Here is a 25,737-nt window from a genome sequence, read left to right as displayed (position 1 = left end):
CACGTGTGGTGTTGTCGCGTGAAGAGCACGGTGTGTATAGAGCTCGACTGGTTTTGAAATATAATCCCTTTAAATGTCGTTTCGGTCCGTCCCTCGACTCGGTTTACCCAAAACAGAGCCGGTTTTTCTTTTCCCTCAGCTTTGTGTGGCCCGAGGGCGGAGAAACAAGCAGATTACGGAAGAGATGCTCCCCCGTTTCGGTGATAAAACTCGAGGAAAAGTTGGAAACTAGCGGGAAACGATTATTAATCGAGAAACGTAGTTGTGGCTTATCGCCTGACGACAGATCTCGTGCAATAATTACACGAAAAGCGAGATTATTTTTATCGAGCATCGATAAGAAAAATCGAGAGTATTTTCGGTGCACCTGCTTGAATGGTCGCTTCCATCTTGGGAGATACGGTTCTTTTCAGAAAGAATACAGATAGGGTTATGATTGATCCTTTTTCTAAAAAAAGGAAGAAACGTAATATGATACGTTTCTTAACCCTCGGACGGCGGACCATGGAGAGGGTCGATCATTGTACAGGGTTCGATAACTGTACATAAGTACACGTTGCTCTCCTTTTATTTCCAATTTTTTCAATTTCAAAATTTGCGAATATAGGAATATTTCAAAGTCTTAAATGATTTAAATTTATCATATCTCTAAAGATACATGAATCACCGATAACGAACAAGATTTTCCCGTTACGTCGTACAATCTTTTTTCCTTCGGTTCGTTTCAACTCGTAATCGATTCGCCGACTGTAACCAGTAACATAGCACAAATAATTTGCGATTTTCCATTAGTTGTTTTTCAGCGAACGACAAAAGGGTTGAAGGTAGTCAGTCGAACGGTAGCAAACAAGTGAAATGAGCTAGAGGGAAAACGTTTTGTTATTGGTCTGTCCTGTGAACTCGCTTTTTTTCCGCAGACAGCAAATAAATGGTAGGGTGTTACGTGACGAATAATTGTCAGTGTTCAACTTTAACAGTGGCATTTTTTTTTTTTTAATCTTCAATTAGTTGGAACGAAAATGTTTCTAAAGGATCCATGTATGAATGTACAGTGCTGGGATAAAGTATTGGCACACCGTTTAATTAAAATTTCTGAAAAGTCGCGATTTTTGGAAATTTTAATTACTTGTAACTTCTAAGTGCATCGACCGATCTCGATGAAATTTTCAGCGTACACATAACTTTGTAGGCGTTTAGTGGAGGGGAGAGGGTTTCGTCTCCCCGGACGCCTTGAGTTCGGGTCGGGGACCGCTAGATGGCGGCGAGAGATCGGTGCAGTGTTCTCGCAAGCGGTCGCCCGGCATGCCGTTCGAATATGTATAGTATGCATCATAGTGTCCGTTCGTTTAGTGAAAAAGCACTGACTTTGGTATAAGTCAGACAATGATACATATTGTACAATATCAATTATAGTGTCCGTTCGTCTAGTATATTTTGTAATTTCAAATAAATTATTGAATATTCTAAAGCTTTTATCAGATGATTATGTTAATTATTTTAACGCTTTTATTAAATAATTAGATGTATGATATTTGCTGCGGTTAAACTTGGACTCCAAAGTCAGTGCTTTTCCACTAGACGAACGGACACTATGATTGATATTGTATATAAGTTCTGAATAGCGGTACGATAGGTGCCTGGGGCAGGGATCGTCTGTTGTCAGCCCCGCTGACGAGTCTGACAGACGATACCGAGACGGAAATGCCTTTTTCTCTCCTACAACTTATTTGAATGTACGAAAGACATATTTTAAATTTTCATTACAGGCTCAAAAAAGTTGAAAAATTGCCTTATACTATTTCTTTACCGATTTCGGCAAGTTTTAATTTTTTAAAACGACAAAGGCACATATCTTAGTAAATTAATTTTTATAGCTTCTCAAAAAACCTCAAGTCATTTGGTCCAATTTTAAGTGAGGTATTCTGTTTAAAACGGTGTGCCAATACTTTATCCCAGCACTGTAGGGCGATGATTGGGTGAGGTAGGTTGGGTGATGATTCCATTGGAGGGTGGAAGCGCGATATTAGCGGGACTTTGGCGAACGTGGGAATTAATAGATAATCCCGTTTGAACGGGTTGCGAATTGAAGATCCACGCATCTTTGAGAACAGGTTTGCTTTTGAAGCAGCCAGCTAGGTCGACGGCTTCAGTAACGCGATACCTCTACCGCGTAACCTATCGTCTAGCCCACCGTGCTGGTTCTCAATTTCACGGCAGAAAACGGTGCTGGCTTTCTCAAAAAAACATGCTCCCTCCACCTCTTGCCTCGTAATTTTTATTTCTTATATCGAAGAGAATATATGGATAAGTTTCCGAATGTCCCCATCAAAATTGAAAACTCAGGTTCGGTATATACCTAAATTGACTACCAAAAACCGATTCAAGTTGGTTTCAGGGTTGGATGTCTTACCGTTTTTAAGATATCGTGGTAAGAAATTTTTCTACAATTTTGGGACTGTATGCGCTATTCGATACTGCGCATACACAGAACCTAACCTAATCTAACCTAACCTTACCACGATATCTCGAAAACGGTAAGACATCCAGCTCTGAAACCAACTTTAATCAGTTTCTTATCGTCAATTTAGGTTATATACCGAACCTGAGTTCACAATTTTAGTGGGGCCATTCGGAAACTTATCCATTAAAATCGGAACCCGTCATATTACTAATCTCCTGATAAAAATTTCAGTTCCAGTCTATTAGTTCTTTGAAACCATTTAAATTACTCGGTAAACTATTTCCCAGGAATTAGTGCTTCTATATTATATAACACTTTACAAGAAATTTTAATAATCTATTTTTATACCTAAACTTTTGTGATCTTCGATCACAATGGGCATAATCGTTGGATCGATCCGCGGGAAATGTCGTTCGAATCGTCGAGCGAGTCAACTTTCGTAAAAGTTTCACCCGCTTCCTCGTGGAGCTGATACGAGACCGCAACCGGTCATATAAGGCACTGTTCTTGAAACGCGAACGATCGTGTCCCACTTTTACGTCGTTCTCTTGTCGTGCACACCGGCTGGCTCTCTATCGGTCCTCTCCGCGAGCAGAGAGCTGCTCGACACAAGCGTGCACCGCGTTATTCTTTCGAACGGCACGGCGTTGATTAATTGGCGGATAGCGAGCGCGGAAATAAGTAGCTCTCTTTTATCGACGTTCAGAGCTTTTCCGTGCCGGAGGCGAAGGAAAGTTAATCGCTCGAGGCTAGATCGTGCGATTTATAGTTTAAACATCATTCAAGACACTTGAAATATTCATCGATTCAATTTTCTCGAATCTTTCAATCCTTTCGATTTTTGAAAATTTCAATTACTCTTCTCGATTTTTTGGTACGACGGAAACGTGCTCGAGGAAAGTTTCAAGATTTTTCGGCGATAAGCGCGCTGTTGGTCCAAGAAATACACATTCTATAAAGATAACAGTATCTCAGGCTGCGTTAACTCTTGGCGGTCGTAAGTTTCTCTGGCCAAATAAAACGTGTTTATTGGACGGTAAAAGGAATTGCGTGCCAATAATTTACCAGTGTACTGTAATTTGAAAGCTTGTAGTTGAAGTCAACGAGTACCTTTCGTAGCTTTTCATCATAGTCCCAAATGATTGTAAAGATTTCTTGCAGAAACTTTGAAAAAAATTTCTACTAACCCTTTAAATATGATGTATCGGTATTTTGCATTCCGACGGAAGCATCAATGAAGGTTTAAAAAGGGGCTGTAGCAGATGTCAGTGATAAAAATAAATATCATTGTATTACGAAAGACGCAAGTTTTCGAACTCCATTCATAAGAATCGTTAAATTATCAAAACGTTTATCGTGTGTTGTTTCTGAGAAGCAGTCATTACGAATCAGAGCGAGTCATTGTTTCTTCACAGAAGTTTATCAGTAAGAACGTTTCTGTCTCGAAAGGAGCGAGCATCACGACAATTGTGTGTTATTACTTCACGAGGGTTTATCAGAGACATTCTTGTCTCCGAGAAGCGCGTATTACGAATACGAACAGCATCGTAAACATTCGAAGCTTATCAGTGCATATCTCAGCACGGTATCGAGGGCCGAAATTTCTAAAGAATCCTCTTAAATGTTGCGTACGATTTATCAGACAGCACCAGCTGTGGATACAATTATCATTTTCCATTCGTTTTATAATATAATACTTGAACAATAAATTTTAAATATATCTTTCTTCTATACATATATTGAATAAATATTTAAAATTTAATTCAATATAAAATAGATTTTTATAAATTCTAATCATAAATAAAAACTTGTCCTTTAGTTTGACGATCACTGACACTGCTGCAACCTAACACCGGCGGCTTGTTACCGTCTAACCCTTTAGTCGATGAAGGTACATCGTGTTACACGGCTGGATTTAGAGTAAATCTGGTAAACGTGGGCGTGACGGTAGTACGGTTCGATGAGTTTTGTAGAGGGACAGGATGAGAGTATCGAATAAAGATTTTCCTATGATGACAAATAAAGTCGATGCTCTCCTTAACTAGGACTATTATGCAACCATAATTATCTAGCTTAGAAGCGAATCAAATAATTATAATACTTTTCAATTTATCATTGAACAATTTTTTGCAATCGTATTTAAATCACTCGCTAGAGTAAATGGTAAATGTCTACAATTAGGACCCCAACGAGAAATCAATTGAAAAGAGGTAAATTCTATGTATCTTTGCCCCTCGAATCCAAAACTGTTGATAAAATCTGGAGGTCGCTTGTATTATTTAATCCTTTCACTGCGTTTGACGTCTATACACGTCGAACCAAATCTCTATTGCGGTGCGGTTGACGTGTAAAGAAGGTGTAAAACTTCTTAAAATCATTTTTTTCTTTAAAATTTCTTGTTTATGAATTTTATTATTTTTTGACAATTTTTAAGTTTTCGATAACAATAACCTTTTCAACGATAAATTGCTAATTTTTTATAATAGGACCATTTGCCCTGCGTTCGACGTGTATACTCGTCATTCCCTGATTTTAATTTCGCATTCTGTGGAGGATTTTTAAAACTAAATTTCACAGTTAACAGGTTAAGATACATAGATTATATTAGGTTATTAGAAAAAATATAACTTACCCCAGGGCAAAAACTTGACCAATCGAATTGTAGACACATACCGGGTAAATGTTTATTTCTGCAAAAAGCCGGAAACGTATGCGGACGTACTAATCGTATTAGAGATAATTGTATTATCTTCCGTTCCGTAGACTTAGGAAGGCGGTTCGCGAATTAACCGGTTCTTTCCTGGCTCGTTTCACGGGAAAATCGAAAGATCTGAAGTGTTGCCGGTGCGATGGGCTTTGAACGTAATCACTGGCTCGAGAACCTTTTGTCTATCATCCGGGTCTAGCCGCTTCGATGCACTCGTCGCGCACAAGTGCATTGCATTCCCTTTCGGCCAACCCTTTGTTGCCGAATTCTCCGCGTGTCTCCGTGGAAATTCGCTTTACCCCCGTGGGAATTCTTGTACGAACGCTTTGGCCAGACTTGCTCCACTTATGCCGACAAATTTCACTAACGTTTGGATCCCCTGTTGGTTAAACTTCCAGGACGTTCGAGAGACCGAGATTATCTGTTTCCAGATTAAACGTTCACCCTGCAATCTTGCCAGGAAATTGACTGGGATTGAAATGGTCGAGCGTCTAACAGCTAGGTAAAATGGGACAGTGGAGCGGTAGATCTTAAGAATTTTATATCTTTTAAATGCCGGGAGAGCTTATCCTTTCCTTCAACAAGTTACGCCACTGTCCGGGATACAACCAGCAGACACCTTCAGCACTTTCCAAGTAAACTTCCGTATTCCATCACGGTTGACGGCGAGTGTTTTTGCCTTCCGTTTGATTGCCACCAACATGGCGCGGATGTGTGCCACGACCGTCCGCTTTCAAACCGTTTCGGTCTGGCTAGCGATCAATGGAGACCGCGTTCGACCATAATTTCACGTTTCTCGCTGATCCACGCTAGGCTTTTAACGAGCCGCGTTATTTTTGGGGGGGTTTGATGTAAACCGGCTGTGCTCGGCCGATGATGGCATCGTTTTTCTGCAAACCGCGACGTAGAGCCGCATACGAGGCACCGTGTGAGGTCATCGTCTGAGGTACTGTGGAACGAAACGGATGTTTGAACAAGGTAAAACGACCGGTGTAGCGCGGCTCGCCTGGAGAAGCTGATGACTCACGGAAGATCGGTAATTTCTTCTTTGCATACCTGTTTTCACAAAAAACATTTGCGGCCGAAAGAAGTTGATTTTAGAAATTTCATTTATTCCACGTTCTTCAGTATGAACATATCTGTAAATACTGTTTAGAATTAGCTATATTATTCTTGATGAAACATTATTGCAAAGGTAAATGTTGTCATACATTAAGTGAAGCATTTGTTTGCATACAGGGTACTTGACTTTCGATTAGGTACCAAAGTACCTGGACACTTATTTTGTCATCAGGTACCCATTAGTGACTCGCTAATTAATTTCATAGTTACGTGCTGAATAGAGCACATCTGTCCTCGTTAATATCCACAATTTACAGGTCTGAATGCCCAGATTGCCCCATTTCAAAGTAATACCCTGATGATCGATGTTTCCAGCGTTGTTTCGCGGTTCATCGTATTTTCAAGAGTCATGAAATAGCCCAATTAAGATATGCGATAATTACCGAGGCATTACGGGGAAAGTGTCTCACCGGCTACGTTCGAGTGGGAGAGTCCGATTGCATCAGTGACGCAATGTTGCATCCCATCGTTAAATCGATAAGAAGGAGACCGTCGAGTAGACGAACCATTTTTGGTCGTGTCTGAATTTCTGCTCCCGCTAACCATCTTTCGATACGCGAGATGTAAAAAAAACAAAGAAATATTGGTAGAGATAGAGCGTGGCCAAATGGGGGTTTACATCATCAGATTATCGTGCATCGCGGCACATGCCATAACGGTTACTCTATTAATAGGTGGACGCACGGTCTATTACTCTTGATTAAGTCTATTAACAGGCCAACGACATTACGCGATAACGCAACGCACTCCACGCAACTGACACGCGCGATTACGCATTCGCTCTTTTATTATTGTTGCAATTGAACCGTATCGCGCTGTGAGTGCTACCGCTTAGTTTCTTAGGTTGTACTTTATTTTGGGTTGGGCATAGTATTCGATGAGAAAAAGAAAGTTAAACTCCTTTAGTGTATCTTGATATTAGTTTGACGCCATATTGGTTTCTACCCATAATTCGCCGCATAGATGGCGCTTAAGTATGCTTTGCATGGTTAGGTCGGGTTAGGTTAGTTTATTCGATAGAATTTAAAAATTCAAGCTTGATTTTTACGATCATTCGCCCCATTCTTCATCAGTTTTCCATATCTTGAAATTTTCTCGGTTTCTTTGAAGTTTTCTCGATCATCGAACCATGACCGATCCTGAAAAATCGTCTTCCTTAGCGGGTAAATCGAGGGATAACGATCCCAGCCGGAGAATCATTGAGGAACTATAAAGGTACGACAAATGAGAAGGGACATTTGCCGATAGTCCAGGATAATCCTTGGCAATGTTAGAAAGGGCAGTTCTATGCTTTCGAAGACGACCCGGCCAGCCCTTCCCTTCTTCGTTAAATGCCTGCTCGTCCCTCGCGGACCTTTAACATCGTGTAAAGAAACGGGCGAGGAAGAGATAGAAGAAGAGAGGATTTTCTGTAAGCCCGGCCGACCAGCCGGAAAGGTCGCTCACACTTTACATTCCTGATGCCACGTTGAATTTTAATGCTCCACATTCGAACGCTTTCTAGAAGCTGTCCGAGTCGAATCGTCCAATCGGATGGATCTATATGGAACGTTGAAATAGTTCTAGGAATTTCTTCAAAGGAGATGAGATAGCTCGTTTGAGAACATCGATGAAATGACTCTAGATATATTACCTAGCACTAGGTTGTCTTCTCGTCTCATTGCAACAACTTATGAACAATTCTTACTTCAGTTGAATCTTTGATGTTTACGTAATCAAAGGTACGCATAAGGTAAAAATTACAGAAATTTTCCGTGAAACGTCGAGGCAAGCTTTTGTTGTAAACTGAGAATGTTGCAGATGTTTGTGGAGAAACAAGCCACCGCCCCCATTCAGGTGGTCTTTGTTGCAACTTGTTTGAATGCTTGCATCTGCTCGGTGGCTTGTTAAGAGTCCACGCTAATGACTATTCGTTCACGCTAATTCATGCCATTGCAGCGTGTGTTCTATACGAAGAAACGCTTCCAACAGAATCCCCCTTTCCTCGGTTTATTTCTTTTTCACGTAGAACCGCGTCTTGGTAACGCAGCTATCTAAATTTAACTTTTGTGCGGGTCTGCCTAGGGATATCCGTGATCCGCGTAGATGAAAATATTCAAAATTCTCATAAATTGTTTGAAAAATATTCTAGAAAATAAAGCTTGAATTATTTTAAAGAAAATAGCGACTCTGGGGAACTATATGTTCAGAGAAGGATAATTCTTCTGAATCGTGTGATCTCTAAATCAGCCTTACGCCGTTTTTCCAAAGCTATTGTAAGAGTGGTGCGAGGGCTGAAAAATTGTAGACTTTATTCGTCAACGGCTAAATCGAGAATGATCTGTTTTACATCTTTTGTTAATAACATTCGTTGCCATAGAAAGTTCTGGAATTGCAGAGACGGTCATATTAATATAGTGGCCCTCGCACCACTCTTTCGCTCGGCCATCCTGACGATTAAGCGTCCCGATTAACCATTATAATAACATACATAATTGTTACAACACAATACAATTCAATTAAATATAAATTAAATATATAAATAATTAGGCAGGTAGCCAATGCCGTATATTTGTCCACCAACTGCGGGCAAACCGGAAGGTACGCTACATAGCATTCCAAAGGGAAATAAACCTTTTGATACATTACATGTTGATATTTTATATATATAAGAAACGTTATATATTTTTAGTTGTAGATGGTTTTACGAAGTACATTAAGTTATACGCGACGAAAAGTACTAATACTGTAGAAGTAATTAAATATCTAAAACTATACTTTACGACGTACAGTAAACATTTGCGGATTGTGTCTAATAGAGGAAGTTGTTTCACTTCCCGAGAGTTTGCGGATTTCATGAAAGAGTGTGTTATACAACAATTTTAAAAATTGTACACTTTATTCGTCAACGGCTAAATCGAGAATGCTCTGTTTTACATCTTTTGTTAATAACATTCGTTGCCATAGAAAGTTCTGGAATTGCAGGGACAGTCATATTAATATAGTGGCCCTCGCACCACTCTTACACTATAGAGGATAAAATTCTTCCTTCCTATATTTCATCGACTGGAAGTTCGTTTGTCTCCTGGATGAATAGTATATTCCGTGATGATAACGTTGAAATATGTCCCGGATTGAGAGATTGGGGGAAATGACTGATAAAGCAACCTCTATCCCATAAAATCAATGGTCTCGTTGTACTCTGTGTGCGAAGAAAAATGTAGTAGCTAGGAGAAAAATATAATGATCGCAAGATGTTCGACTAATTAACACAGATTTCGCGTCCCATATAAACGTTCATTATAAAGCGGAAAGAGCGTCTCGAAATAAGTTGTTCGACTGGTTCGAACAAGCAAACTCATCGTTAACTATCATGCTTGTCTGGTCTATCATTAATATCAGAGCCGGATCAACAGTGACCTAGCCCTGCAATGATGCTTCAATATAACTTACGATAAATAATTTTCAAACGAAGAGTTCTATATTAGCTGTAGAAATTAATTAAACGCCTTTAGTACTACGTCGTCTTAATTGCTATTTTGAATTTCAATATTTTCCTCTGCTTTTGTGTATTCGTTAAGTAGCGCGAAAATACGATTACTTCGAAAGGCGAGTGAATACTCGAGCCGATTAAAATTGGACACGGTTAATTATAGAACAAGTCCAATTAGCGTAGGGTCTGCATGGCATTGCGAGTTAATTAACGTTCACTCGTCAGCCCGTTTCAGCTCGAACCTCTGGACAAGAGCGAATGAAAAATAGAAAGAAAGAAAATGGGAAACGCTCGTGGAAATGGCGTTTCGAGAATTGAGTTTTCCTTTTGATAAGTGTCTGAAATGTTTCGCATAGGAAAGACTGTTTTATTCTATTTACCACTCTGTTCTCTGACATTCTGTAAGATTGAAAATTTTTAATCCCAACCTCTCGAAGATTTACCAGTTAGATTTCTAACTGACTGAAACAAAAGCGCTACTTCGACCTTCGTCCTTCTTCGCCTTACATATATACGTCATTGAAAAGGGTTAAGTATCTCATTTAAAGTGTCGATTCTTACAAAGCCACGAATAAAATGGTACTCGAAAACAAAGCCGTGCTTTCGGGGGAAACACGGGTTGGAAATCATCGGTGGTAGATTGTGCGCGTTTCCACGTGTGTGTACTCAAGTGCAAGAGGGAGCGGAAGTTGCGCGCGTCCCCGATAGTGTTTATCCAGCGACAACGTGGCAGGAAGCTTTCACGGTACCTTGTATAATGAGCCTCCTGAAACTAGTTTCATCAACAGAGGTACGTTGTTCACGAGGAACGTTCGGGACTAACCTAACCGCGTTAATCATAATCCAGCTTCACCGGTTAGCAAAAGCGTTTCACCTTCGAATTGATCGGCCTCGAATCGAGAGAAGCCGCGATTATTCGACGCACGTATCCGATACTGTTATTCGGAGGTGTCGCAAAATTACACGGTTCTTCGTGATTCCACCAATTTCGGAACTTATCGATCCATTGGAATTCATAGATTTAGGTGTCATTTGGAAATTTTAAACATTGATTATATGCATTAGACCTTCATTTTTTGTACTAAATGTCCTGCCTAATGTACTGTTTCGTGCCATACTGCAGAATGCCGCTAGTACCGGTTGTATCTTATATGCACGAAGGTTCCCAATATTATATTTGTTAAGGGGCTATACCAGTGTGACCGCTCTAAAATTAGGTGATTTTCGAGAATTTTTTTTTTAAAGAAATATTATATCAAATATTTTTAAACTATAGGGATGTATATAGTTACAAGTCGTATATCTATAATAATTTTTTGGTACAAAAATAATAAATAACAAGCGACTTATACGCTATCTTCCAGGGCTCAAAAAAAAAAGTTGCTCCACTGCTGCAGTGATTGCCGCCGTCTGAGTGCTTAAAATGAAAAATGACAAGGACGCTGTTAAACTAGAAGGTATTCTCCGTACCATGAACTAGGATTTTTGAAAAATATCAAAATCTGACGAAATGGCGAAGTTTTGAAGAAAAGTTTGGAATTTAGCTTAAAAAAATCGTAGTTTTTTTAATACCAAATTGGCATTTTTCATCCAATCAAAAAAATCCTAGTTCATGGCATGGCAAAACATGTACTGAATACGCTGAAAAAGTTTCGAGTCGATGCAACAATTTGTATTCGAGTTAGAGCTACAGCAAATTTGAGAAATACCGTTCCTGACATGCCAGCAGTTACTCTTTAGAACGTTGCCATTCCTAAACTATTTGAGATTCGACCTTAAAATTTTAATATGATATTCTAGGGAGTATAGACTTTTAAAAAATGCAAAAAAAATCGATTTTTCAAAAGTGTTACACTGGTATAGCCCCTTAAACTTTGTATTAAAGGGTTAATCCCGGTTAATTTCTAACAATTTTATAATGGTTTGTTTTATTTTGTGGAGGATGCCCTCAAAATTCGCATTATGCACATTGTGCAGACATCTGCAGCCACTCTATCAGCTGTTCGCTTGTTCGGCTAAAGTTTGAAGAGGGCAGCCCGGAAGTCGTCGAGCCTCAGTCGCTTTGTATCTCAAAAACAAAGCTCCAAATTCAAAAGTGGTGGAGGTCTTTTTACATTTAATTCTTATGTCAATAACCGGCTACCCCTTTCCACACTGCCGTCATAGAATTTATTATGCTCCTATTAGAATATTTGAAAATTACTTTAGATCACCAAATATACCTTAATTATTTATTGATACAGAAGTTAAGGTACTCTGAATATAAAGCTTTGCATAAAGCTTTACGGTGCAGTAATTATAAGTTGGTCGGAAGTATGATAAAACACCTCTCAAAGGATTCAATTGATGCACAGAATCCTTGGAAAAGATATTCTAGTTCAGTGTTTCCCAATCTTTTTTGTGCCATGCCCCACCTAAGCCTTTTTAAAATTCTTATACAATTTCTTAGAGCAATAAATAATATTAATAAAAAAAATTAACATTAATTTAAAATGTTTTTTAGTTAAGTTTTTAATGTACATAATTTTTAATATTCAAAAATTGAATTGTTCACTGAAGAAACTTAAATGATAGGTTTTAGGAAGAAATCAGCAGGAAATTGTTTAGGAAACATGGTACATTAATTTTCAAAACATATAATGGAGAACTGAAATTCAGGTACGAAATAATTTTAATGAAGGATTTTTCTATATTATTTTAATTATTACTGAGAATCGCCATACGGTTAACTTAAACTCTGGACGAGTTCATTTTCGAATTGCTCCCCTTAACAATCAAATTGCCCCCCTGTGGGGCGTGGGCCCCACGTTGGGAAGCACTGCTCTAGTTGAATCGTTAAGGGGGCAACCTCATGTAAATGGTCTGTTTTTCAAGAATTTTTTTTGGAAAATGTAATGCGCAGATTGATTTAAAATTTGAAGTGTCATTTATTAACGTTATAATGTATACGGAAATATTTTTTATAAATTGTAATTCCTAATAACGATGGTGCAATGGCGGCTTGAAAATGACATCCTGTAAATTCGCCGTGCAGCGTACAAGGCACAAAAATGATTTGGAATAAAAAAATCAAAATAGAATAGCTACTTTATGCAAAAACGCTCAGCATGACGTTTTTCTTTTATTAAAATTTTCAAAATTGCGAAAATGGCAAAGTTTTGAAAAAAAAACCGGAGTTTCGGTTATGAGAAATTGTTAATAACAGTATTTTAAATAAAAAAAAAAAAAATCGGAGCTCGTCATGCTGAGGCCAATTGTTTATAGAATATATATGCCAAGTTTCATAAAGATCGAATAATTAGTTTTTGAGCTACGTTGCACGGCATGCGAAATTTTGCGTTTCGAGAAAAACGCGTTTAAAACTTAAGTAACAGACCACTCCGCCCAATACAACCGTTCACTTTATTTTGAAAATAACATACAAGAACATCTCTGATCACTTTCTAACCTTTTTTATCGCATTCCCGAGGAAATTTCCTATCGATTTAAGCGAAAAAAAAAATGCAAAAGAATTTCATTTTACATGAGGTTGCCCCTTTAAGAAAAATATCAATTCATCGAGTTATCTTTACTTTTATAATATTTTCTTAATCGAATTCCTAATCGAAGCAAGAATGAAATTTATTTAAGAATTAGCGTCTTCGAAATTTATTCAGGCTGTAAAAGATGGCGCGGATACTCGAAGAATTCCAATTAATCGTACGTTTGCCGAAATCATTGGCATCGAAGAGCCACTCCGAGGATCGCAATAACGACCGGAACCGCTTGAAAGTCAATTAACACGGTGTGAGAATAACGAAGTGGCCTCGAGAGGAACGTACAGGGTGAGGTCCTTTGACGAATCACAGTTCGTGCCCTCAAAGGGTATTGTTTTAATGGCGCGTACTCAAAAGGGGTGGAACAGGGGAAAACACCCCCGGGGGGAACTCGTGACTCATCGACGACCGTTTTGAAAATGTCGAATTCCTCTGTTATTTACGACAATAAAATGCCACTAGAAACTTGTTATATCATTTCGGGTAAGGAATTTAATTCCATCCTGAATTTGCATGCTTTTCATTCCTATCTCTTTTGATAAGTATAATTATTAATTATAAGATAATTAACATAATTATAATATAATGTAAAATTTAAATCTCTCCGAGGTCCGCGCTCTGAGGATACAAAATTAATAATAACCTTTTGATAGTGCTAGTAATACTAATTTTAAATATTGAATATTATTCGTCAAGTTCAGCCAAAGTTGGACGTTGATCGATCAATCATGAAACTCGAACGTTCATCAAACGCAACAGTTGATCGATCACTTTCGATACCTTTTCCCATTTTCGAATAAAGAAGGTTTCCAATTCGTTTCCGTTTCGTTTAACATTTTCTTCCTTATTTCCACTCTGGATATTCCAGGGTGGAGAGGCTGGAAGTATCCGGATATATGGAAATGCAGTCCGTCAATATTCGAGTTGGCGCGACCTTTTTCGATCCCTTCCGACTTCATATGCCTCGATATTTACTCGGGGACCTCAGTGCGCACGAAGAAAAATTCATCGATGCTCGATCCTCGATTCTCATCTCTCATATCGAACTAGACCAGCCCTCCTTTCGAGAGTCTAATGCGTTCGCGAACCTCGCGCGAATAAAACTTTTCCTCGATATTATCGTTCTAACATTTGATTGACTTTTCGAAAAGAAACTTATATTTTATTGTTCTAACGAAAATTTACTTTTCTTGCAGGGATAATTGGGAGAAACTGTGAAGTTGAAGCTGGGTTCTCGATTTTCGGACGCACGAGATTCGAGACAGTGGAAGCGAAGTGAAGAAGCTTTATTGTAAGTTCACTCGCGGTCAAATTAAGCTCTTCTAGTAGTTAAAAGTAATTTAAGAACAAATATTATGATTGTTAATTATTAAATATTATAAATTTTAGTATATAACTGAGAGATTTGAATAATACATGAATTTCAATTCAAATTTTCCGCGTAAACGTTTACGCGCCAAGTGGAGGTCCGCCATAAGCCTACAGTGGGTGATCAAATTATTAGAGCCATTAGTTTGTGTAGAAATCGAGCCACAATTTTAAGGTTTTTACATTGTGCATTTTTTAATCAATAATTCTCCAGTATTAATATACAAAAATGTCAATCAATTGACATTTATTACTAATAATAAATATTTCTACAAATTTTCAATGGAGTTGAGTTCCAAAAAATTTTGTAGGTCAGTCAAGAACTTTCACTTCTTTCAACTGTGTATCATAATTTTACAAATATCAATATATTATAAAAAAATAACAAAAACTCCGTTTAACTAGGTTTTCATTTAAGAATTAAGAATTTTTATGTAAAGTCGTCAATTTATGCGAGTGGCTCTAATAATTTGATCACCCACTGTATATTGTACTGTCCACCGATCACAAGAAGTCACCTGAGAATAACGCAACCTGATTGGTTGCACCCCACCTCAGCTCATACGTACTTTCGGTCGGGACGTATAATTGGTCGAATTGATCATATTTACTAATTAGGCTCGTGTAAACTAGGAGGATCAGTCGTTGTATGCGTAGTATCCCCTCTTACCCCTGTGTCGTCCCGCGAGACTTCTTGTCATCGGTGGACAATACATATATGAGACTTCCTCCCACGCATCGTCAGTCTCCTCTGGGACGCCTAGTGAGAAGAATGGATACAGGGGACTTTATTCTTATTTTTTATTATTTCTAATGTTTATTTTCGCGAAAGGCTTTCCCAAATTACCTACAGTAGACTCTCGTTATAAGGGTATCCCAGAAAGAGTGTTAGTCCTTTAAGGAGGTGGTAGCTGGGGTGATTCTGAATAACATTTTCCTTTGCAAGAATGTTGTTTGATGCTTCGTTTTTGAATTAAGGAAAACCACTGGCCAATCAGAGCGCGCATAGCGCGCAGGATCATGGACGGCAGCCTCGAAAGCTGGGCTTGACTTGTGTCCCGAACGAACACTTTCGGTACCCTGCCGTCCCTGAGCCCACGCGCTCTGATTGGCCAGTGTTTTTCCTTAATAATTTAAAAACGAAGCTTCAAAAAACATTTTTGCAAAGGAAAATGTTCAGAATCACCCCAGCTACCACCCCCTTAAAGGACTACAGTAAAACCTGGATAAATGCAATCAAGATTGGGACCCAGTGGTTGCATTTATCAAAGCGAGGTGTCGATTCTGGGCATTTGATGTTGCATTTATCAAAGCGAGGTGTCGATTCTGGGCATTTAATGTTGCATTTATCCAAGCGAGGTGTCGATTCTGCGTCCGTATACATGTTTTGTATTCAGCCGACATGCCGATTCTGTGTCCGTACACATCTTTTGTATTCAGCCGACATCATTTATATTCAGCCGTGGTGTCAATTCTATGTTGTTTGTTCTATTACTATCGTTTATAAATATAATTCAAACTATATCATGTTTGGTGTCATTTTAATCAGAAAAATCTCACAAATGCGTTAGTAAAAGTTTCATTAAGAAAAAGTTAAAAATAAAAAAGTTTTATCATTCAATTAGTGTTAGTCACACCGATATTACACGGTTTTCTTGTCGAGCGGCTCGGTTCGTCTAGGGGGATCCCCCCAAGTGGAGGGGATATCGATGTTGCAATTATCCAAGCATTCTTTCGTTGCATTTATCCAGGTTTTACTGTATATGCAACATTAAATACCCAGAATCGACATTTGGGCTGGATATATGTAACGTCCGAGTCCCAATGTTTGTTGCATATATCCAGCTTTTACTGTAACACTCTTCCTGGGACACCCTGTATTGCCACGATATCAGTTTCGTGCATAGGTTATTCAACCTATCTGTGTACAGGTGAAATCGCTCACGTGGCGATATAACAAGAATCTACCGTATTTATGCCGTTTCCACGCGATTACCAAAGTGCCACCAGCGGTCGTTACTTTCAAGAAAGAACGGAACACCATCGAATACAATTACCCCGTCCTTAAACGGTCTGCTAATCGTATAATCATCCTAGGTAGGTACGTGTATTACCCGTGACGAGGGTATGCAAAAACATCAACCACAGTTTTCATTAGGTGCATATTCCTAAGCTGAATTGTTGGGAGAATTGAATCACGACTGGATTTAATAAAGCTCGGGTCTGTGTTTAGCCCGTAACCGTAGAGTTACCGTGTCGTCTCCTGGGAAGATAAAGCTCTTGGCTCCTTTAGCATAAAGTTTCACCGTCAGAATTCGAGTTATAAAACGAGCGAGACACGTCGAAAAAAAATACCCCCGAGTTTAATCTAATTTCCCTCTCGTCGTTGACTTTTCTTTTGTTCATCTTTCGCGCGTTGACGTCGAGTCTTTCGTCCCGTTTCCAGCGGAAATTCGAACCGGCCCGTTGTCTTCCGAGCTTGTTGCGCGATATTAAAGGTTCTAATTAACGGAACAACGAGAGAGCAAGTTTTCTCGTTAAACGCGCAAGTGGAATTTTTAATCAACGGATCGGGGGCGGTTTTATCGTTGAAAGGAAGGAAGGAAGGAAGGAACGAGATGATCGAAAGGGGATGGAAAGGTGATCGAAGAAACGTTGCTCTCGCTGTCAGAATCACTTACGAGATCTTCCCGGGTATCTAACGTCTCGATAACTTTTACGGTTCTCAAACTTCTCCAGCTCAACCACCACCCTCTATCTAGAAGGGAAACTTTTGAAAATTTTCCGTCTTTAAATGATTCTCGATACTTTGGCAAATCTGGAAGAAATCGTTCGTGGAGGATCGTTATAGATGGTATCGCGGAGTTTCCTTAAATTCATCGTGAATTTTGATTAAAGAAGAAAAAATGTAAATGAAATGAAAACTGCAAGCATGATATTATGTACGCTACAGAATTGAATCTTATCATTTGAAAGTTAAAGCACAAAGTAACACGTAATGGTTTTTATAGTGGAAGCTCATGAGACGTCGAATCGCGTGACGAGTCATTCACCATATCAGTCTCCTATATTTACCGCAATTAACAGCGTGACTGCGATGTGCTTACAACGATGCAATCCGTTAACTAGACTTTGCATCATAGTTTCCGTTGATAAAATCGTTCGTTATGCAGCCCCGTCTGCGATAAACCGAGCAAACTGGAACGATTAGTAGGGGTATCGTGTTATCTCGTCTCGTGACTGCAACCGTACTTGATGAACTTTGAAAAAGCGCAGGAAAATATCTCCTTATATCTTATTATGCACTAACAAATTAAGTAATCTTTTTCTATAAACTTTCATGTAATAATTAATGTTTAACTCTTGAACCCTGGGTCAATCGTGATACAAATTTACAAAACGTATACGAGGATATTAACTTAAAATCGGGGCTCTCTCCATGGTCCGCCGTTTTCGAATCATTGTATATCCTAGGAGTTAGAGGGTTAAAATTAAAATTCGCTAATAGACCGTCCGCTGCAATGTCGGCGACCCCTACTCCTCGTTAAAAAATAGGGGGCGGGAGGTTAAAATTAGAATTTTTACAATTGAGCGTGGATTATTTATTTGTTAATTGTACAGATTAATTTGATAATAAGTATCGAATATTGAACTAAAGGGTATAGCCGGATAAGATGGTAAAAGTGCCCCCAAACCAAATTCGACTTGCTATGAACCATTCGATAGGCGATCAAAAAAAAACCAGTCTGTGCCAAGTTTCAACCCTGTATCTCATCTGGGAGTTTTTGGCCAATTTCTCCTATTTAATGACATTCGAAAATCCTGAAAAAAATCAGAGACATTTCTATTTGTAAGGCACATATTACAGAATTTTTTCAGATTTTTAGATTGAAAACTGAAGTCGTGAAAAATCAAAAACGTCAAAAAGTGCTGAAAAATGGCGATTTTGTATGGAAGGAGTCGCGGATCTAGATTCATATTCTTTTTATAGGTGTATATTATCAATACTATTATTCTCAATTTTTTTGAGAATTTTTGGTCAAGTACGCCATAGTTAAAAAAATTAAAAACTGATATTTTCGACATATTTCATGCGATAACATGAGAAACACTTTCAATTTTTAAAATAGCCTTTATACACTTAGTGTATTATGTAATTTTTAATGTTTCTACATTGAACGAAACTGAAAAACATGTATTTTACAGAAAAAAAAAGATCAGCGCGAGCCGACTCGGACCTACGAAAATCCTAGCAGCGGTTTAGCAGTCAGGTGCTTTAACCGCTAGACCACCAACACCACTGGAACAGCTTTCGGTTTTTTGATATATATTGCACATAAAGTACTTTCAATAATTTTGGTTTATTTAGTTTTTTTTTTTTTTAATTCTTATTGCGTTTCATTGAACATTGTATAACACACTTACTTGATAAAGAACAGACGAAAATTCGCCGTACAAGTAACTCTGACACGCAAAAAACAGCGAAAAACTCGGTTTTTAATTTTTTTAACTATGGCACACCTGACCAAAACTTTTCAAAAAAATTGAGAATAATATTATCGATAATATACACTTATAAAAAAAATATGAATCTAGATCCGCTACTCCTTCCATACAAAATCGCCATTTTTCAGCATTTTTTGACGTTTTTGATTTTTCACGGCTTCAGTTTTCAATCTAAAAATCTGAAAAAATTCTGTAATATGTGCCTCACAAATAGAAATGTCTCTGATTTTTTCAGAATTTTCGAATGCCAATAAATAGGAGAAATTGGCCAAAAACTTCGCGATTACATTTTTATCCGTAACTACCCTCCCAGATGAGATACAGGGTTGAAATTTGGCACAGACTGGTTTTTTTTGATCGCCTATCGAATGGTTCGTAGCAAATCGAATTTGGTTTGGGGACACTTTTGACCATCTTATCCGGCTATACCCTTTTACTGAAATGCACGAGGACTAGTTGGTCGCTCGATTACAAGACCAATGATCGTTGTCGTCGACACAAACGAAGAAAGTGGCGGTTAAAGTCCCAAAGGACAAACAAAAGTTGAAGCTAAACGAAATATCCCGAGGGCTGTCGACAAAAGGGAACAGCATCGGGAAAAGTTTTTGCAACTAGAGGACGTGACTTCGAAAATGGCCGCCGTGGATCCTCGATCGTCTCCTCTTTTGATCGAGGAAAATGTTATCAAGGGAGAAAATGCTTTTTCTCTTCGACGGCTTCTTTTGCTAAGAAAGCTCACGGATAACTGGAATCGAGTCAAAGGTTTCTCGGGTCAGTGGTCGTGTGACCCGGTTCTTTCATTTTCTTGTTACAAGAAAAATGCAAAGATAACAACGATCGTGTTAAACGACGATTTTTCAGGAACATGTTGATAATAATATCGTTTTGACATTTTGCAAATTAATGGGTTAAATCATATTCCAGCTGAATTTTCAGCTTCGTGGAAAATCTGAAGTTGATGCTAAAAATAAAAATTTTTGGGCAAGAACTAAGGTTAATCGAGCGACTGTTTCTCAACTGCAACGTCGAACAGTGTATTTATAACGATGACTGTACAAAATTCCCGCTTATTCCTGTGCCTTCCTATCGGTATCAGAATCAAATCACCGAGATACGCTACATATATCCTGTTACTCCTGTCAGACGTCAGATTTTGATTACTTCTCGCCGGAAACGTCTGTTTATCCTCGCAAATGAACCGCGCTTCCAATTATCCGGGTAATTCATAAGAAACGGACAAATTTCTTCCACGGGATACATCGAACATTTATCAAAGTCTCAAAGCATAATCGGTTCTCTGACGTGACTTTTTTTCTTTGTTTCGGAAAAGGAGGAAAAAAGAAAGTTTCACGATTAATTATCAAGGATTATGAAGCATCGCGACGCGTTTTGCTCGTTATTCAAAGTTGCCGACGATTCGCGATAACGGCATTTCTTGTTGCCAAGCGTGGAGAATGCGAAGCGCATCACGAAACTGTTATCTCTGCTGGATTGGCAAATTTTTTCTCGATTTCTCTTCGAGTCATTTCTGCACGGCCTTCGGGGAAACTTCTGAAAGGCCCTCTACCCTAGGGCAGCCAAACCACGGATTTATAGTAATGGAAGGACGAGAAAAATTAAAATCAAAATCAAAGAATAAAAGCTTTAAAATTCGAACTAAAGTTGAGCTCTTAAGAGCTGGTGAAAGAGTGACGAGTGAGCATTCTGGTTCTGCTGAGTGAGCACGTGAGGAAGCAAAGAACTCTCCGATGGAGCAAGAGAGCCACTGCGCAGACTCACTCCCTCCTGCGCATGCGCAGTCTGATTTTCGACCCGAATGTGGGTATATTTTATACACTGATCTATATAACTGGATACGGCATGACGTTCTACGCATGCAATTTTTTAAATTCGCCATCTTTGAGAATTGACCACATCTCCCCCTGGCGAAGGGCACCAAACTAAGCTGTTCCACACTGCATTATATTATACAGGGTGTCCCAGAAATGGGGTAGGACCCGTGGAGGGATGATTGCTGAGGTAATTCTAAACAACCTTCTCCTTTGCCAAAATGTTGGTTAAAGCTTCGTTTTCGAGTTATTAACGAAAAACACTGGCCAATCACAGCGCGCCTTTAAGGCTGGTCCAGACACGGCTAGTAGTTTAGTCGAGTGGCGAGTAGTTTAGTGTATGGACATTAGAGTTTAGTCGAGTCGATCTGTTTCATTGGATTTTTCTGGTCGAGTAGGCTTCCCCCACCACTAACTAGGTTTCCGAACAGACCTGTCCGGACCCATTTCTTTAGTCAAACGATATATCTTGTACTCTCGATTTCCAAAGCTCAACTGTACTAGTCCGGACACTTTTCTATGCGCTCAACGGTTTAGTAGCAAGTAGCTACTCCCCACTCGACTAAATTACTAGCCGTGTCTGAACCAGCCTTTAGCGCGGGCCGAACCGCAAGAGTGTTGGGCATGCTCTGCGTTCAAGCCGTGGTCGTGATCAAGTGCATCAGCACCACGTCGGTATAGTAGGATTCGTTGGGCAAAAGTTGTATCGAATAATGAATTAAAAAAAGAAAGGAATAATAGTATCGAATAATTGATTGCTCATGAACAACGAATCCTATTACACCGACTTGGTGCCGATGCACTTGATCACGACCACGGTTTGAACGCAGAGCATGCCCAACACTTGCAGTTCGGCTCGCGCTGAAGGCGCGCTCTGATTGGCCAGTGTTTTTCGTTAATAACCCCAAAACGAAGCCTTAACCAACATTATGGCAAAGGAAAAGGTTATTTAGAATTACCTCAGCAATCATCCCTCCACGGGTCCTACCCCAGTTTTGGGACACCCTGTATACAATATATATTTTTTATTAATTAATTAGTTCAGTTTACAAATAGAAATTTGCATGTATCTAAAGAATATGTACAAAACGTACAAAGAAATACAACTAAAATTATATGTAGATAAAATAATACACAAATACAATGTGTAAGTTACTTGTTAACCCCTTGCACTATGCGGAAACTCGGAAAAAGCCAGGCCAAACACGGGGCGCCCGAATGGTGGGGATAGGAGTCGAGCGGTGCAGAGTGTCGGAACTTTGAAACATGATATTTTGCGACTGAGTGCGAGAGAGTTCGCAATCTCTGAGTTCGAAATCTCGATCACAAGTCAGACTCATGATATTCAAGTTTGGCCTAAAATTTTCATCGCGAGTCAGACTCGTCAAAATAGTGCATGGGGTTAACCGGTTTCGTGCCGTAGATACATGACAATCGAAAACCCTTAATGTCGGTGCCTTTCGCCAGGGGGCGAAGCGGTTAGTTCTCAAAGATGGCGATTTCGAAAAATCGCAGAGTACGGCTATGCTGAGACGTCGTATACCGTATCCAGTTATATAGATCAATAATTTTATATGTATATCTCGAGAACGGTTAATTTTCCTGACAATTTGAAAATTCGCTTTCTCGTCCCTCAATTACTATAAATCCGAAGTTTGGCTGCCCTAAGGTGTCCCGGTGTTCTTTCATTTTCAACGTTGCAATCTTAATATTATTTTTCACAAATGGCAAGAAAATCGCATTTCCCTGCAATGAATCACACCACGGTGATGGCGGAACGTCTACAAAGAAGGGTAAATCGAGGCAAAGCAAAGCATACGCGTCGTGCGTGTCTGTTTACAAAGTTTCGCTGATGAAGCGCATCCAAGAGCAAAAAAAAAAAAAAAAAAAAATTAATAAAACCAGGCGCCGTTTGCATCGGGTGGAATGCAATTAGGATGGTGTCGGGCTGTGAAGAAAAAAAGACGGTCGCTGTGTTTTCCAAGTCGCCGCAGCATCTGGACGAATAAAAGCTGAGTAAACCGTCTTTCGTGTATACACAGAAGCGGGCATGGATTATGGATGCAACGTGGTGTCACGTGTACGCCGCTGCTGGCGTTCCTTGAAAATGTGAAATCCACCGGCGAACGCGACGTCGCTGCTCGCATCGACGATTCTCCCTGACTCGATGAAATATTCACCCTCGATACTTCCGATGAAATGTATCTCTCTCTCTCTTTCTCTATCGTTGTGTGACTCGAATCATCGAATCGATGGAAGTCGTGTAGCGCGCGTCGTAGCTGGTGAAACGGGACGAGCCGAACGCGATAGCCGACGTCTAATATCGGGAACGAAACATGGCTTATCGCGACTGATACGGCGAAGCCAGTTTAATTGCATCGATCTCCGCTCGTTTGTCGCTTTTATTCGACCGATCAACACCGCTGGCGCCTAGACTCGATTCATCGACACGATGAATTGACATACGAACTTGACTCGTGAGCACAAGCATGCTTTACACTGCTCGAGTTAAATCGAGTAACTTGCTTGCGTACTCTAGAATTCCGTTTTTCCTAGTTTCAGACCTTATAGTTTCTGTCAATAGGGGTAAATTATAGAGCGCGGTTGCTTTTAGTATGCGCTATGTCCTCAACTTTCCTGTCTCCAAGCTGTTGTAATAGGGACTTGGAAGTTTATCCTTCGGCTCGGAGGAAATACTTAATTCATCCAACTCTTCTTTTACCGAACTATCCCTTTGTCATTCGATAGAATATATATTTAAAGGAAATTTTCACGGTGTACAGATAATCTGAAGGTTGTTATTGCGTTGGTACATAGGAAAACGAGTGTGCCGATGAGGAGGCGAGGTTTATGGACCTACTCGTTGATGAGTAATCCGATGGAACAGCTGCTGTTTGCTCGATCTTTTTAGACCGGTAATTTAAAAGCAGAGGTACGAGTAAGAATAAATAGAAAGTTGAGTAAACATAACGTCATCGTCCTAAGGACCGATGGTACCGCTGCTGATAGAATTATTCATTCTTCTACCTCTGTATTCTACTTTCAACATTATTTTTATTCCTTGCTATGGAATCATGATTCCAGCGAGATAAATGAATTATATCGTCCTGACGATTGCCTTTGATTGTTTTCCCCAGGACAACCAAACTTCGGATTTATAGCAATTGAGGGACGAGAAATCGAATGAGACCATTTTCAGAACTGGCAAATAAACCGTTCTCGAGATATACAGGGTATTCTAAAAGTGCGGAAACCTATTACCTCGATAAGAACGCATTTTCACGGAAAATGACTAACCTAGGTTAGGGTTAGGGTTAGGGTTAGGGTTAGGGTTAGGGTTAGGGTTAGTCATTTTGCGTGGAAATGCGTTCTTATCAAGATAATAGGGGGTTTCCACACTTTTAGAGTACCCTGTATATCTCGAGAACGGTTTATTTGCCAGTTCTGAAAATGGTCTCATTCGATTTCTCGTCCCTCAATTACTATAAATCCGAAGTTTGGCTGTTCTGAGGTGATGAGGCCTTTCGGAAGTTTCCCTGGAAAAAATATATCGACCGACTGCAAAGAGCAACCACCCGATCGAAACGGACAGCATTGGTCGGAACAGGCGTAACCAAAAAACGAGCCATGCTGATCGTAAATCCGTTACATTTTTCCATTTCACCGAAGAAAAAACCGCTCGCGAACTCGTTAGGAGAGGAACGACGAATTAACCAATTTTCACTAGCTGCCCGGGCCTCGGTGGCCGTACTGCCACGAGTTTCAGACGACGATCAATAGCCAAAGGGCGTCAGGTTGCTCAAAATACGCGTATCGAGGTGGATGTTCCTTTGAACGATCCGTTCGCTTTATACACGTGTTCGTTAACGCTCGAACGAACAAAAACCTTCTGCTCTCTTGTTTTTTGTTTCACAAATATGCAAAAAAGAGTTTACAATCGATCATAGTACAATCTATCTATATAGTTTTATGAAAAGCTTTAACATAACAATGAAGATTATAAAAACGCATAATACGTATGTTATATTTCTAGTCTGTGATAATAAAGGGTTAAAAACGTTGATAAAATTAACAAAGCGTGACGTTTCGCGGCTTTTAGTCACGCGTAATCAGCGAACAAAGGAAATCGTATAAATCGCACTGAATCAGCCTGAATCGCCAGGCGAAAAGTCATCTTTGATCGCGAAATAAGGTTAACGACAGTGTGTTTGTTTATCGGCTCGTTAGGTTGCATTCATGCAACAGAGTTGCAGCACCTGCTGCATTTCCTCGGACGTGCACAATGTCAACGTTTCCCTTCGCGATTACGATTGAATCAATATTGTCGGGCTTATCGTGCTTGCTATACGACACGATCGCAAGGTGAAAGTTAAATATGCGATTCAGCTTTTACCAGGTTTATCAAGGAATTTTGGAAAAATAGTTTTGGGAAGGGAACAGTACTAGGAAACATTACTGAGCCATGACAAATTCTCGGTATTTATAGGCCCTGTAGATCTCGTGATCAGAGAGAAAAATTCCTAAGTTTCTTTTCTTTTAGATAAGAGAGACAAAGAATTATAGTTTTTAAATTCCAAGCATTTTCACTATTTTTTTTCTCTAATAAGTATGACTTCATTTTATCTTGAGACATTAATTATTCAGAACAAATCGCTTCGAATAGCGAAGCTAGACAAATTTCGCGATAAGATTCTCCACCCTTGCCTCGCTCGCAGTAAAATACAGTCAACGCGAAT

At 39.4% G+C, this 25,737-nt stretch overlaps 1 protein-coding gene across 3 annotated transcripts in view; it reads left to right on the top strand.

The window, feature by feature from the left end:
- LOC117602768 (uncharacterized) overlaps positions 1 to 25,737 on the top strand; it is an 86,153-nt gene that overhangs the window by 37,588 nt on the left and 22,828 nt on the right. For all 3 annotated transcript variants that reach the window (XM_034321186.2, XM_034321187.2, XM_034321184.2), the window contains one exon: positions 14,495 to 14,589. The gene's annotated coding sequence lies outside the window, so the exon portion shown is untranslated. The remainder of the gene's footprint in view (positions 1 to 14,494; positions 14,590 to 25,737) is intronic.

Source organism: Osmia lignaria, chromosome 12, assembly GCF_051020975.1.
Source record: "Osmia lignaria lignaria isolate PbOS001 chromosome 12, iyOsmLign1, whole genome shotgun sequence".
Classification (NCBI taxonomy): Eukaryota; Metazoa; Arthropoda; class Insecta; order Hymenoptera; family Megachilidae; genus Osmia; species Osmia lignaria.
The sequence above is the reverse complement of the archived record's forward strand: the minus strand, read 5'-3'. Positions and strand labels throughout refer to the sequence as shown.